The sequence below is a fragment of the Columba livia genome, chromosome 3, assembly GCF_036013475.1.
Source record: "Columba livia isolate bColLiv1 breed racing homer chromosome 3, bColLiv1.pat.W.v2, whole genome shotgun sequence".
Taxonomy (NCBI): Eukaryota; Metazoa; Chordata; class Aves; order Columbiformes; family Columbidae; genus Columba; species Columba livia.
The window spans coordinates 44,785,251-44,802,399 of record NC_088604.1 but is presented as its reverse complement, the minus strand read 5'-3'; the positions used below and the strand labels follow the sequence as shown (position 1 = coordinate 44,802,399).

The window sequence follows — 17,149 nt, the reverse complement described above, 5'->3', positions numbered from 1 at the left end:
ACTTCTCTTGGTTGTTGCCACCCTCACAGAAGGAGCCAACTATGGTATCCACTCTAGGCAAAAGGTAAGTACACTGCACTCAGCAGGAAGGAGGTGGTAACTCAGACAGAGCCGGCACAGGAACATGCAGCCACCCAGACCTCAGGCTGCAGAGCATGCCAGAGCCTTTCACTGGTATGGAGTAGCAATAGAGAAAACAGTTGTGTGAGGTGTGAGCAGGTGGATGACCTGCTCACCCTGGTAGTAGAGCTGAGAGAGGACGTGGAAAGGTTGAGAAGTATTAGGGAGCTGGAAAAGGAAATTGACTGGTGGGATCAAGCTCTGGCCTCCTAGGGGCAGGTAAGACCAGCAAGAAACGAAGATCAAGGGATTCCTATATCCTCCCCTTGCCTGACTGAAGGAGGCAGGTCAAGGGAAAGGCATGAATGGAAGAATGTCCACACTCAGGTTGGCAGGAGAAACACCCCTTTAACCACCCTACCTTCCCAGGTGCCTCTGTCCAACAGGCATGAGGCTCTGGATGTGGAATGCAGTGACTTCAGAAGTGGGAGGAAATGACAGCAAGTTCCTGCCCAGCGTAGAAGGAGGAGGGCTCCTGCTGTGACCACCCCACCCTCCCTGGATTCCTTTGCGAAACACATATGAGGCCTTGCAAGTGAAACCAAACAACAACGTTGAGGGAGGTGCTTCCACTAAGTTGGAGGTGCCACAGAGGATAATTCACCCTGCACCCTCCATCAAAAAAGCTCTCACAAAGAAAAAAAGGCGAGTTGTGGTCATAGGAGACTCCCTTCTAAAGGGAACAAAAGGCCCTATATGCAGGCCAGACTCACTTCTTTGGGAAGTCTGCTGCCTCCCCAGGGCCAGTTAGGCCCTCAGACTCTTATCCCCTAACAATTTTTCAGGTAGGCAGTGATGAAACTGAAAAGGGAAAACTAAAGACAATCAAGAGAAACTTCAGGGCCTTGGGATGCATGGTCAAGGGATCAGGAGCACAAGTAGTGTTCTTCTTTCTCCCTACAGTTGCAGGGTATGATGAGGAAAGATACAGAAAGACCCACAAGATCAATACCAGGCTGAGGCAGTGGTATCACCAGCAGAATTTTGGGTTTTTTGATCATGGGTTGGCTTACATGGCATCTGGTCTGCTAGCAACAAATATGACACACCTCTCTCAAAAGAGGAAAAGTATCCTGGGGCAGGAGTTAGAAAGACTCATTGAGAGGGCTTTAAACTAGATTTTAAGGTGAAAGGGGAGGAAACCAGGTGTAACAGAGACATACACAAGGGCAACATGCCAGCATGTGAGGGAAGTGCTAGTGAGGCCCTTCGGTCTGCCGTCCTAATGGAGGTAAGGGATGGAAAGCTGTGCAGTAAGGGAAACACAAGGGTTATTGATGTGTTGACTGGAAGCCGGCAAACATGATGCTCATCCACAACAAAGGCCAGAAGGAGGATCCAGGGAACTACAGATCTGTCAGTCTAACCTTGGTGCTGGGGAAGGTCATGGATCTTGAGTAACATAACATGGCACATATAAGAAAACCATGTGATCAGGCCCAGTCAATATGGGTTTATGAAAGGCAGATCATGTTTGGCCAACCTGATCTACTTCTACGGCAAGGTGACCCACCTAGTAGATGAGGGAAAGGCTGTGGATGTTGGGTACTTAGACTTCAGTAAAGCCTTTGACAATACATTCAACAGCAGTCTCCTGGAGAAGCTAGTGGCTCATGGCCTGGATGCATGTACTCTGTGATGGATAAAGGACTGGCTAGATGCCCGGGCTCAAAGAGTTGCGGTGAATGGAGTCAACTCTAGTTGGCAGCCAGTCACAAGTTGTGTTCCACAGGGCTCAGTATTGGGGCCAGTTCTGTTTAATCTCTTTATCAGTGATCTAGATAAGGGGATTGAGTACACCCTTAATAAGTTTGCAGACAACACCAAATTGAGTGCGAGTGTTGATCTGCTGAAGGGTAGGAAGGCCATACAGAGGCATCTGGGCCTGCTGGATTGTTCTGGTGAGGCCAGTTGCATGAGGTTCAACAAGACCAAGTGCTGGCTCCTGCACTTGGGTCACAACAACCGCAGGCAATGCTACAGGTTTGGGGAAGAGTGTCTGGAAAACACCTTGGCAAAAAAGGATCTGGGAGTGTTGGTTGACAGTCAGCTCAATAGGAGCCAGCAGTGTGCCCAGGTGGCCAAGAAGGCCAATAGCATTCCTGTATCAGGAATAGTGTGGCCAGCAGGACCAGGAAATTGATTGTGCCACCATACTCAATGCTTGTGAGGCCCCACCTTGAATACTGTGTTCAGTTTTGGGCCCCTCATTATAAGAAAGACACTGAGGTGCTGGAGAGAGTGGAGAGGAGGATGAAAAAGCTGGTGAGGGGCCTGGAGCACAAGTCTTATGAGGAGTAGTCGAGGGAACTGGGTCTGTTTAGCTTTGACAAAAGAAGGCTAAGGGGAGACCTTATTGCTGTCTACAACTACCTGAAAGAAGGTTGTAGCATGGAGGGTGTTGGTCTCTTCTGCCAAATAGCAAGTGATAGGACAAGAGGAATTGACCTCACGTTGTGCCAGTGGAGTTTTAGATTGGATATTTGGAAAAAATTATTCCTGGAAAGGGTTGTCAGGCATTGGAACAGGCTGCCCAGGGAACTGGTTGAGTCACCATCCCTGGAGGTGTTTAGGTGAGGTTCTTAGGGACATGGTTTAGTACTAGAATTATGTTATGGTTGGACTCTACGATCCTGAGGGTCCCTTTCAACCAAAATGATTCTATGCTCTCTTTGACACTTCTGAATATCTTCAAATCGTCTTTGCATTTATCACAGTATTAGAAGAAAACGCTATAAAGTACAGTTTACAGAGAACTTGAGGTACAGAGTCACTGCATGACATAGGACATCCCTGACGTGCCTGTGATAGTACTTCAAGCTGAGCAGACTCCTCCAATTAGGGATTAATTTTTTAACTTAATGAACCAATTACAGAACTGCATATCTGTGTCTGAACTAATCAGTTCCTCTAGAAATGTAAGGAAGAAAAGACTTAAATTTACACTGCTCCAAGATACATATTTTTAGATACTTTTTTTTTTTTTCTTTTTAAAACCATTATAAATCTTATTGAAATGGCAAAGAAATTCTTGCAGAGATGCCGGACTGCTTAATTTAGATATAACATCATTGACTTTAAGATCTATTATATGCCCTGAAAGGCATTAAACTTAATGATAAACTATGGATATTAAAGAATATTATTGTACTCATAATTTACACTTTGAGTACACCTACATCATGGGAAAGTTTTCACTTCATGATAAAGTATCTGACATAGTAGTGGGCTTAGTTTTCTGAACCAAATCTGGGCCCTGTTGTTCTATGGAAAATAATTCAGAAAATGGTAACAGAAAATAAAGAGGCTTTAAAAAAAAAAAAAAAAAAGAAAACAAAAGGAAAATAAGTGTTAGAAAATGGCAAGGCAATTAAATGCTCTATGACTGCGCTTTTTCTGGGTGACAGGTCTGAGTTTTCTCTGAAAGAAAAGTGAAGATAGTCAGGGCTTTGCTACTTTTATCTGAATACTAAGATTTCTCCATAATTTCTTCTTTGTCTCTTTTGCAATTTGTTTGGTTCTTCTCTAAGTTCACATTTTCTTTTTTCATCTAAGTTTCTAAAAGTGAATGAGAATCAAATCACAAGATATTATTTTTTGGTGGTAAGACAGGTGAAGGCTTGAGTTAGCAAATGTAGAAAAAAGCCCTCTTTTTTCACACTCTGTGATTAAATACAGTTTATATGATCATAAATAAGTTATTTCATCTGAAAATAATAAATTAATTGACAAATCGACAGTGGCAGTGGGCTTTATTACCTCAGAAGTCTTTTTCTCCAAAATATAAATCACATGAAAACATGTTAGAATCAAAGCTGATCTATCAAGCTGTTAAGAGAAATAAGGAAAGGAAATCGTAGACATAATTCACTATTGTGTTATTCTAGTTTTATACTAATGGAACTCCACAGGCTTTTTGCTTGTGGATATTACGAAACAAGTTTAATTTATTAGCTATGCCAGTAGATAAAGCATCATAAAGTGCAAGCACCAGCAGTTTCCCAGAATACCTATTCCCCGTAACACATAAGAACACAATGTGGTAAAAGGCTTTAATAGCAACTTGCTCGGTTTCTGTGTTGAAAATGCAGTGCATAGCCACAAATTCCAGCACAATGAAAGCTGATCTCTTCAAAAGTGTTTCCCTCTGTATTACTTTTTTCAACATTAAACCAAATGTAAGATGGAAATCTGACTTGCTGATCTTTTTTTCTTCATTTTTATTTTTCAGAAAAAGTCATAGTCTTTGTAACAAAGTTTGAGGCACATCAGAATTATTGTTAGGAGCATTGCTTCTATGTGAAATGATCAAGCCACTGTGCCTACTGAGATATTTTGCATCCAATCCAACCTTTGATTCTTTCCTTACACACACCGGTGTTGTACCACCAGTTGACTTCATCAGAGCTCCAAATTAGTTCAGTTTAGTCAAAAGAGAATGATTCCGTGTTGCTAGATGTAAACTCCAGGACTTAATCCCCTGGACATGCAACTTATGAAACTACATATTTTACAGATGTTCTGAAACACATTTATATGTTAAGAGTTTTATTTGTGATGTGCTCATTCTCACCTGTCATCAGTGTCAGTTTTGAGCCAGGCAGACTGCAAGTATCTACGAATGAAGCTAATGAACGTGATCTGATAAAGGAACATGCACTCCTATCTGCCATTCTTTCTTTAATTTAGCCATAAACTTTATACATATTAGTTTCCACTGTTTTTCATCAATAAGTGAATTCAGGGTATTGCTACAGAAAATTACTTGGTGGATAAACTAATTGTAAATTAACCAAAGTGAGGTATTAATTCTGTCAAAGGCATTAGACAATATAGTTTGGTTTAAAGATTCTACACGCAAACACAAATTTAAGCCTCACATTTAAGTCTATTCTAGTACATATCCTGATACATTTTTATGGATACAAAACATGACAGTTGAGAAGTTGTAATGAGGATAATAATAATAATAATACAGATGGTTTCTTCACCATTAACTCTTCATTTCCTTCCTTTTTTTTTTTCTTTCTCTCACTTTGTAAATGACATATTATAGACAAATTCCAAACCCAAGAACAGTTTAACACAGCCTTGCCTGTGTTATTTCAAAAGATTTTGCCTTCAGTGCTTCAGATCTCAAATGTACTTCTGCATATGTTTGACATTTAAAATTAAATCTGTGGTTTGCATAACTGTTTTTTTTAAAGATAAATTTACTCATGATCCCCTTTTCTAGACCTTCAGTTGTGCCATTCACAAGATGGGAAACAGTCTTATAAACAAGCATTTGGATTCCATGACCTTCAGCTACCGCATTTTTGACCGGATTTTAATAGTTCTTTAGAGATTCCCTGGTGGAAGCAAGTCTGCCTCACACTCCCTGCTGTAAGAAGAACTGGTGAGTTGACCTTGTCCACTAGGTGCCCATCAATCTGCTCTCAGTCTCCCTCCCCAACAGGGGGAGAAAAAATGATGAAAAATTTCATGGGTTGAGGCACTACTGACATCGTTGTTGGGCTCTGCTTTGGCCTGCAGAGGGTCCATTTTGAAGACTGCTGGAACTGTCTCTGTTTGACATGAGGGCAACTTCTGGGGTCTTTTCACAGAAGCCATCCCTGCAGTGCCCCCCCCCCCCCCCCCAATACTAAAACCCTACCAGATAAACCAAATACATAATACTAATCTGTAGGTAATCTTGTGCTGATATACAACCATGTAGGATCATTCTGGATTTAACTATTTCTTAAGGACACACATCATGGCACTCAAAAACATTCAAAAACTGTGTCTTTCTCTTGAATTCTTCTTATCTCTGTAACATATTTACTCAGTTTTAAAACTGACATGCACCTCCCACTGACCACTCTGACTGTTCACAGCATAACAAATTTTACATCAAAGAGGGAAAAAAACCCTACACTAGAGATACACAAGAAGTTATTTTAGTCTTTGAGGCTGAATCAAATATTTCTGGGAGATAAACTTCATATGAGTTCAAGTTTGAACTTCAACTTTTTTTAGAAGAAGACAACTAAGAAAAAGTCTTTCTCGGGTAGCATATTAGCAGCTGTAACACCACTCTTTTATGAAGTTATGTTTCAAATAAAGACTTTCATAGCTCCTCCATACCTCAGATTGCTGTGGGGTGATTTGACAAGTGATTTCCAAACTGTCAAAACTTTTAACAGGAGTACTGTGGGAGCAGATGTAGTCATATAATTCTTTGTGGGAAATTTAAGTATTTCGAGCAAGTGAGTATCTGTAGGCAGGTGTTTTACAAGGATTCCCTGCAGTTAAGTGAATATTGAAAATGCCAGAATTCTATAATTTAGAGATTGAATAATAAGAGCATTTTGATTCCAAAAATATGTACACTACTGTAAGTTAATGGATTTTCCTTAAATTTCTTATAAGATTTTGCTTTTCTTTGCTTTATTTTGCTGTAGGCTTACGTCAGGGGTTTCAAACTCATTTTCACCGGGGGCCACATCAGCCTCGCGGTTGCCTTCAGAGGGCCGAATGTAGTTTTAGGACTGTATAAATGGAACTACTCCTACTACTCCTACTGATGTGGCCCGAGGTGAAGATGAGTTTGACACCCCTGGCTTATGTAATCATACCTTCTATCTTCAATGACTTTCCAGTTTAATTATTCTATTTAGATAACAAAGGAAAAAAAACCAAACAAACATTTTCTTTGAAGTGCAAAAAATGTAAAAACCACGGTGGAGTTTTGGACTGAGATTGAGATTGAACTATAGAGGACAATTCAAACTTGAAGTGAGATGAGAGAATGTAACTGTATTCATGGAGGAAAAAAATGTTTCAATTGTTGGAGAAAAGATGCAAATAAACAAAGAACGAATAAGAAAGTGATAAAATGAATAGGTTTTGCTTTTGAAAGAGGATTTTTTTTCTGTCTTTTTACCCTATAAATCATAAATGCTTTTCTTTATGCTATAGCTGATTTCTGTGAGATTTTCTATGCCAATGCCTCAAGAAAATAAAAAGGAAAGAATACTGTTCATATACAAGGGCAGATCTTATTTTGGAGACAGTGGAGCTAATTCCATCCAGGACTTTATAGCTCTGTACAATTTTGTGTATCTCTTTTCCTTCTATGCTGACTGTGGATCATATATTTACTAGGCCTAGACACACTAGGCAGTGCACTGTGCCTGTCCAATGACGGGTCCTTCCTGGGGATCCTCACAAACTCAGAGGTTTTAGACCCCCCAGACATATTTCATGAACAGTGCTGAAATCTCAGGCCTCATTTGGAGAGTATGAGACTGAACTGAGGCAATTCTTTAACTGTAAATCCATATTTTTTAATTTGAAATATGTTGATCTCGATCTCCTTCAGAAATTATATTATCAAAATTGGAGGGGGGTATTGTTACTGCTATTATTACTAGCAATGCAGGAATAATGTTATTTTGCTGTTTATAGTCTAGTTAGTACTATTTGTTTGATTTGTAAAATAAAAGCATATCTACAGTCTCTCTTAGAAAAGGTGGTTAAAAACATTAGTCACAGAAAACAGACAAGGTGCCATTCCCATGACTTTTGCAATGCTTCCCAGAGAGTATGATGGCTGTATCACAGACTTAATATACATGTTGCCGGGATTTAATTTCATAAATATATCAGGAGATATGTGGGAGTGTTGGAAAGAGGGAGGGTCCATTTCTGCAGTACCAACAAGGACATAAATTTGACGGGCTGTCCATTGAATCACTCACTTTTACTTCTTTGTTCTCATGTAATTTTACTAAATGTAATACTTTTGTCTTTTTTTTTTTCCTTCTTCTCTGAATAAATAGTAGGGAAACTTGTTTTATTTTTAAATGGATATTAACTATTACCCCTGTTTAATTGCTGCTTAATATGATCTCAAGATGTTGCTTCCTAATGAAATGATTCTGTAATTCTGTGAATCAAAGATTCCCCAACTGGAGACAGTTACCTTCTGGATCACATCAATCTATTTTACCCTTTATAGTCTGAAAGATATGCTGTCCCCATATAACGAGGATGATATTTTTTTAATTTATTTTACTTAAATACAAATCATTTTATTATAGCTTTTTTTTTTATAAATTTATTTGAACATTTAGTATTCATATTGACTAAAATATCCAGAACCATCAAGTCACAAATCTCATGGTCTCAAAAATGTATTCACAAAATATAAAAGTTTATGTTAATAAAATACGAAATGTTTCAGTATTGATAATATGATAAAAACAATAAAATTGACTACTGAACTTGCTGATTTCAGTCAAACCTCTAAGCCAAACAAGCTTTTTTTTTTCTCAGGGAAATCTTTGACATGGTCACAGCTTTTCATTTTGAAGTTGCATTGAGGAAACTGGAAACCTCAGAGGGAAAAAACAAAATTGGTTTTACTCTGCCTAAAGATTGCATCAGAGCTCAGCTGTAAGTAAAAAAAAAAAAAATCTTTTCAAGTAGGTAGTCTGTTCTTCATGGAGACATTTTCAAGATTGAATCTTTGGCAGCGTCTCAGTCACAGCAGCAGAAAATGATGATGATAGGGATAATCCAATTCTGAAAACACCTGTTTCTAAATTAAAAAAAAAAAAAAAAGCTTTTCCTGATGATCAAGCAAGTATTGACCTACACTAACTTCCTCCCTTGAAAAAAAAAAAAAAGAAGCTTTAGCATTTTGTCAGTTATCAGAGTCTTGTTTCTTTTTAATGCAAATTCCAACATGGAAGTATGGAAGTCATCATTGTTACAACGTGAAACAGTGTTTTGAACTATGTTTGCTTGCTAATCCACTTGTTTGTGTACATGCATACCCAAGAAGAACTTGGTGTCAGATGAGGAAGGAGGATAGCATCATGAAAGGGGATAATTTTCACCTCATTTGCAATATATTTTTTTTATATCTCACTTAGCAGCTGCTTATTTGAAGGACGAGTGGTAGCCATAGAAATAAAGGAGATCAGAAATAGGTAAGTAATAATGGTATTATAATATAATTTTCTATAACGCAGGATAAATTTGCTTTCAGGTTTTCTTTTAGGATTGGAAGTGTCCACTTCAAAACATCTTGCTCAGATACAAATTGCGCTATTCAGAAAAAGTCTGTTCTAGCTGGTTCTTGAAATCAGAAAAAAATATTGTTGAAAGAAAAATTAAAAATGAAATTAATAATCTTTGCATCCTAGCAAAACAAATCAAAAGAGAAGTATGCAAATTGGGGTGTATTTAACAATAGTCTATTCTTTATCTGCAGACCAGAAAACTACGAAATTGTATATGAGAAAGGAAAGCATGGGAGTGCAAGGAAAGCAAAGTGGAGGACAACAAGGCAAAGCAAAAAACAAAGTGAAGAAAAAGTAGAAGAGTGGGAAGGGGTAGTATTAAAAATCAAAATCTACCACTTGTCTTAACCACATCCAGCTTTCAGAGAGAGGCAATTCTAATTTAAAAGGAGATAATTAAATGACAAAATAAAGTAGTACTCTTACTTTTCAAGGACACAAGAATGTGAAGAAGCACCTAACTGCCACTTAAGATAAGGAGAAATCCCTGAGGGTATGAGGTTTTGCAGACTATCTGATAATACTTTTCTAAGCTTCTGAGAGGTTTATGAATATTGAGGTAAGTTTTGGGGAAATAAGTATGTTTGAATTGGATATTTTAACACACTTAAATCACCACACATACATAAGAGCTAGTCACAATTACCCTAATTCCAGTGGGTGTGATCTAGGGGAACAGGTGAGTTGTACACAAGATAGAATTCAAGGCATTGCTTGGGTCAGCTGTCTTCCAGAAACATGTATGAAGACTGAACAGTTTCAGGGTTAGAATGTTGACATTTTTATATGTAATCTTAGCATTATTTTGTATTTTGTGATCTAATTGTATGAGGATTAACCTACTGATGCAAATCCAGAACTAATAAATTGCTAATGAACTTCTGAGAACTTATTGGTATAATGTGTGCTAAGCTGGTAATGATTGAAAACTACAGGAAGAAGGATTTGCTGTATCAAATGCTCCAAGCAGAGGAAAATTCTAAGATAGAAACCCTTTAAGAAAATATTTGCAGAAGTAAAGAACAAAAATTAACCAAGAAACCAACACCAAGACTAAGAAACAAACAAAAAATACACACACAAAAAAATAACAAACGAAACCCCCACACACTTCTTAGTTATGATACTGATTAAAACCATGGAAGAAATAATAACTTTCTTCAAGAGTGAAGACTGTTTAGAAAAATCTGTAGAAGATATGTTAACATTGCCTTTATTTCAAAGAACAGTAGCCAGTAAATAATAAAAACATTAAATAATGTTGATACCATTGTAAAGATCAAGGAAAACTTAGGAGAGAATTTTTGTAAGGCTTTTTAGCACTATTGTATCAGGTGAAGCAGGTCTGGGCTTTTTGACCTGGAAAACAGTGTGCTAGCTAGAATTTAAATAATCTCTGGGAGGGACAAATCTCTTCTGTCACTATACCACAGAAACTGAGTCCATTGTGACATCCATCTTCTGCATCAGGTTCACTATTCAAACAAAACAAAATTATTTTTAAATGAAGAGATAGGTCTCAGAATAGTGTTCATTTCCAAGTTTGCCATGTGACCAGCTTATGCTGGTTTTGAGTTTATTATACCAATCAAGATTTATTTCTGTCAAACCATGTAATTTCATGGCAACTAGCTTTGGTAGTCCAGGATCTACTTTCTGAATTCTACACAGCTGAGGTGTAATTCTTTTCACCTGGGAGGCAGGAATGGGGCAAACCTTTTTATATGTGATTCTTGATTATAATTGAAATTTCTATTCAGGAAAGGATTCTGATCCTGTGGCAACAGGATACTATCTGAAGGTCTTCTTCAATCCTGTTTTCTATGATTCTGGGAAGATCTCCAGCATAAATAGATCAACTGCTGCTTTAGAAAATATCTGAGGAACAAGCACAGGGTCTACTACGATTTGAAGAATGGATACTCAGCAAGAAGAGCTATGTTTCAGAGGTCAGTCAATGTACTTATACTGTGAGAAATAGCAGAATTCAAGCTGAGTTTGAAAATCTATCATAACACACTGTATCTGTAAACAAAGAACAACAAATGTACATGTGGGCTTTCTATCCAAAAAAAGCTGAGATTGAAATAATCAGAAAAGAAATTATTTTTTTGTTCTCAAAAACAAAAGGTGGACAATATGAGATAGGATATGGGAAAAATGGAAAATCCAATATGAAGGTTAATTTAATAGTGGAAATACTCTTTATAAAATGTTGAGGAAGAAAAAATCATATGTGCCTAAAAAAGACAGACCACATAATCTCTACACTGGATTTGTTACCAGATACTACTTCTATACTTTTATTTCTGTTCAATGTCGTACACACTGATATGGCTGATACTTCATTCTTAGTATCCTTAGTTATAAGAAAATACAAAATTAAAAAGTTTATTGTTTTACCTATTCAGCTAATGACACTTTAAAAACTGACATTAAGTTTATGCCAAGACTGTAAACTGTTGGCAGCAACAATTATGTCTGAAGAGAGAATATGAGACAATATGCAGCCTTTGATCAGAACTAGAGGAAATTATCTTTCCCTAGCACTACTGATAGTAACATGAAGTATTAGTTTTCCCAAGCATGGCTTTGAGGAAGAAGCTTGAGCTTATTCTGAGGGACTCTAGCCTAGAATGTTCTCTTGGATTTCAATGAAAGTCTATAAATTAGGGAAGTAGTTTTAAATAAAATATTTTCCCTGGGAAATTTCTTGTCATCTTCAGCATAGATTTTCCAAAAAGAAAAGTGGAATGAAACCTCTCAGTAGGATTTTATTTTTCCCTTGGTTCCACTCCCAATGATTTAAGTATTTTTAATAAATTATTCCTTCTAAACTGCCAATTACATAGCTTCAGAACCAATAATATCTCTTTCTTTTAGCAACCACTCTGTCATTTGCAGTGGATATTTTTTCAAAGAAATTGTTAAGTTACAGTATACTTCTTACCAGCTTTAACTTCAGGAAGAATTTAATATGTGGGATTTTTCATGAGAATGTTTTAGATACCGGAAGAACAGAGCTGATTCTAAAAACAGATCTGAAAATAATTTTTTAGCAGCAGTAGTAAAAATGTATATATATTACAGTACATCTGAAATATTATGGGTTTTTATGCTGCATGTTTTATTATGAAGAACAGTTAAATAACAGATTTGTTTTATAAAGGTATAGTGGAAGAACTATACCACTGCAGAGCCTTCAAAATATACCTTTTTCTCTTATGTTTGTTTAGCATTTGAGTGGAAACTACAAGTAACTAATGGCTTCGGTGATGATTCACTTGAAAATACCCATGATTTTGTTCAGAAAATTCCAATGAGCAGAGCAGATGTCCGAGTTTCTTAATAGTCAAACAAATGTGAATAAATGAGTCTGAGCTAGGCAGACTATTTTTTCCCATCACATTACTCTATTTTACCCCATTTTACCCCAAAACTCACTTTGAATTTTTGAATGTATTCAGGAATGCAAATTACAAGACATCTTGAAAACTATTTGCATCAGAACAACTGAGTAGATATTCAGTTTAATACTTTGAAAAATGGGAGGCTGGATGAGGTTATATCATGTTTTAGGAACTAGGTGAACAGTTTATGGAAAATATATTTTATAAATACATCAGCTTTTTGGCTGAAATATGGTTCACCCACTACTTTAAAGGAATAATTTTGAAATTTTGAATTTTGAATTTTCTGGTTTCTTTATGTACTTGTGTTGTATAAATCATTTTGTGTTGTATAAATCATTAAAGGGTTTTAAATTACAAGTCTACAGAGTGAGATATGCTCAGTAATAGCTTGTAATTAATTAGAAACATAGGTTGGAAGTTTAGGTGTAAGTATAAGAACTGAACATTAAAACATATGCATTTTCAAGATCATGCTAAAAGTAAACAGTCTGAACACATTAAAAACATAAACTGAAATGCAAATGAAAGAGACAATGATATTATCTTCCCCTGTTAAACTTCTGTAAATCATGTGAAACAGTGAAACATTCAATACACATTTACATGATGTAGGAAAAGTATGTCAGGGAGACAGAAAGAGGTAAAATGTGAAAAAACATCTAGTGAGAAGAGAAAATCAGGATTCCTGTCTTATATGCAGTAAATTTGCCACATAGAGATTTCCTTCTGGGAATACAAAGGTTTGTGATCTTTCCTACTGTTTGGAGTCACATATAAACTGTGGGTGAAGTTACACAATGGCACTTCCCCACAACTCTCCTGATTTACATTGAAGCTGTTCACAGCACAGTTCATATATTTAGCAGTCATGAGATGAAATGTTCGTCTAGTGACAGGAATGAAGCATGGATGCTGAGTCTTGCTACTCCTTAGGTGAGCTCCATAGCTCCTGGGCCACTCCTAACCATAAGAACTTATGGTTGAGAACTTTCTTATCTACTCTCATTTGGTTGGATTACCTTTTATTTATTTCATACAAAGGAGGACAAATTCAACAAAAAAGAGTAAGAAAGCATCTCTGAACTACTCGTAACCTGGTAATTACAGGAATTGCTGGAACAGATACTTTTGGCTTCCCTTAAACCACAATCTGCCTTGTAAATCAATCTCTTCCTAAAGTGAAGTATGGTAAGCTGAATAGCTCTATTCACTATTTCTTGCTTTGACCAGACTTCCAGGACTCAATCTCACAAAACCCAGAGTTTAGGTTACCTTTGAGATGTCCCAAATATATCACTCTGCCTCCACCTGCTTCAGAAGGGAATCCCACCTATGAGCTTTTGCCATATGAGGTTCTTTGCCAGATATCAATAGATATCAAAAGATAGACTTCAAAATGATTATAACTATTAATTATGATTACTTTACCTATAAAGAACTATGATAAAAGAAACCAAATACCTTGCATCTCTAATTCCAGTTACACTTGCTTCTGTATCACTCTCCGTAGAGGGTTTCTAGGAATCATCTAGTTGTAAGTGTAAATCTTCCCTGATGTGGGCTTTCTTCTCCAGGTAAGTTAAAACTAAATATATTATTATAAAATCTGTATGCAATTGAGTCTTAATATCTCATAGTTTTGTAAATGAATTTTATGGAGGACATAGTGGCATTTTTTAAATTTATTGGAGATCAGGGAAGAGTTTCTGATCAAAATGAGTGTTCTACTAAATTGGACAAAACTCAAGGAAACATTTTACTTGGGTATTTCAAATGGATATGCAAGAACCTATCTTAAGACATGCAATTCATTTTGAGAACTGTCAATTCCTAAGTAAATATCACTCTCATCTCTCTGTGTTTACTCAGTCCTCCTCTCCAGGAATATGAAATCTAATTATGCAGGAAAATATTTTAATAAATCATAAAAAAATCAATATCCATGAAGTCATTGTATAAAAAAAAATATTAAACCTCTTTTATATTATTGGTACTTAAAAAATGTCATTTCACAGTGATAATATGAGTCTGAAATAGATATATGGTTCTTTTGAAGTTATTTTGGGGATACTTTTTCAGCTGCCCAGTTGCTTCCTGAAAAGAGGGAACTTAGGAGGGAGACTAATAAAAATGCTGCATGGAAAGTTCTGTTGAGTGTTGATTTCCGAAACTGAGATACTATCAGAGAGCAGTTGCTTGCTTAATATAGTACCATTTTATATTATCCTCTTGGAATGGCTACCAGAAAGCAACATGCTTCTTTTAAGTCTCCGCCATTTTCAGTATCAGCTGCATTAATATTTTCATTTTCTCAGTATAGATTTCTGTAACATACTTAGCTCATGAAATAAGCTTATTGTCCTTACCTTACAGATAGGAAATCTGTTTGTATACAAGTAATAGAATTGTTGGGGTTTTGTTCATCTAGTTGGGTAGACATACTGCTTTTGTTTTTGTGCCATGAAAGTCACAGAAATATTTTGGAAAACAAAATTTTAGCTTTTCACTCATCTTTTGACCTTGTGAGATGTTCTGAAAGTCTTTGGTACATTTTAGACTTGAAAAAAATGTTAAATAGTAATGCCTCTGTGGTCATTAAAAAAGAGATATTTTTGACTGTAACTGACAAGTTGTTTAAATCCCTCAGGGCAGGTAACCACCGTAACCACTATTGTTAATGGCAGAAGTCTATAATGAAACTATTTGTTTTTATCAATTGCAAAAATTAACAAGCGTATAATTCCTTGCTGATAGGCATGGTTTTACACAGACAAGATAATTAAGTTCTACACACAACACAAACATGTAACTGCTTTTCATTTTCACATATCCCTTTGGCCTTGATGTCAGCTAAATAGTTTACAGGTGACTTCAAATCTGTTCATATCACCATAAGTTAACAGAAACTTTTCTTTTGTGCTTCAAAAGTGAGAATTTTACTATAGAATGCCTTTAGATGAAGGACCCAAGTACTTCATTTACACCTCAATTGCATTTTTATCACCATTCCCTTCATAGCTGGTATATTTGCTCTTTTAATGTACTCAGTGTCTGGTGTATATCTTATGCAACCAAATGAATTTCATGTTATTTTTGAAGCAATTTAGTGAAAGAGATTCAATTTTTCAATATGGTGACTACATACAGATGAGATATTTGGCACCTACAGTAGAGACATTGAATTGTCACCCTGCAGATGTTAATTCTTCTTGTTAATTTAATATCATTTTTTGCGCAGAATCTCACTTAAGTATATTCCAAACAAATTCTTTCTTTGGATGACCAAAGTACATTTTATCAACTTGGACTGCATCAAATCACTTCTAAAAAGGTGATTTATATGCTGAAGACAGCAAATAAAACTAATGATTACTGGTGAAGTCAGCTGGAATACGGGTAGCATATTATTTCTGTCAAAATTTTCAGTATTGCCTGAAAAATTGTCCAAGAAGACTGGGAGAGCTGTCTCCTAGTGGGCAATGATTTATTGTAAATAACTAGATTTGAAATTATAGCAAAGCTGTTATTTGGAAATCTAGAGCTAGAATCTGGCTAATGACAACTGGAACTTAACATTCATTGAAAGATATAGTTAGGTATATCCCTTTACTTAAGTAAGAAAAGGAAGTTCCAGATACTATAAATTGAAATTAAACAGGGCTCTCAGTAAAATTCATACAAACATTCAATTAAGGGTTAATAATGGAGCTTCTATTTTAATTAAATATTAAGTGGTTTAAAAAATACTTATTTAGCTTAACACAGATACAGATATAAATTCAAGTCTTTATCTAACTAATCTGAATCTGCAAAAGATGTAAATTTTTCTGTAATAAATGTTAGTGTTTTAAGAAAATATTCATTTTTTTTCTCAGTTAATATTGTATCCAGTCTAATCTGAAGTTAAACAACAAAGAACTTGGTTAAAAAATCTCATTAGCACAAGAAAAACTTAAGAATTACCTGATACATCCCAAATATTCTAAAAATATGCATTTTCTAATCTCTTTAGCTCATCTGTTGGAAAAATGCAGTTGGAGGAGTTCAGCAGGCCCAGGTGTGTTATTGATACTAGGCACCTGATATTTTACACCTCTAGGAAGACATAAGAATACCTGGTAAGTTTCAAGTTGTTTGGTTCACTTTTTAAATGTTTTGTATAGGCTGCCAGTTGTATTATCTAGAGAAATTTAAATAACTTTGAAAATCTTTCACTCACTTTAAGGGCATATATAATTGAAATTTCCTTTACTTTAAAAAACACACCCACCTTTTCATTTTAAACTGGGTTTAGAGATAAAATTTTAGCTCCCATAGGTATACATATTTTTATATTATCTTTAAATTACATGATCAGTGGGAACAACAATCTCAACACAGAGGACGTTACAACTCTCTGTGTACACACTCAAAATTAGTTGGTATTTAACATAGATGACATGGCTTTTGTGACTATAATTCAAAATGTATTTTGAACGCTCAGACTCTACAAATAAGCACCACAAAGAAGCCCACAGGAAAATATGTATTCTGTTCTTGCAG

The 17,149-nt window shown here is 36.0% G+C and overlaps 1 long non-coding RNA gene across 1 annotated transcript; it reads left to right on the top strand.

The window, feature by feature from the left end:
- Positions 1–10,958: 10,958 nt before the first annotated feature.
- Positions 10,959–16,797, top strand: LOC110363980 (uncharacterized). The gene is made up of 3 exons (XR_010471948.1): positions 10,959–11,143; positions 14,088–14,181; positions 16,620–16,797. It is a non-coding gene; the product is annotated as an uncharacterized LOC110363980 (long non-coding RNA).
- Positions 16,798–17,149: the final 352 nt, after the last annotated feature.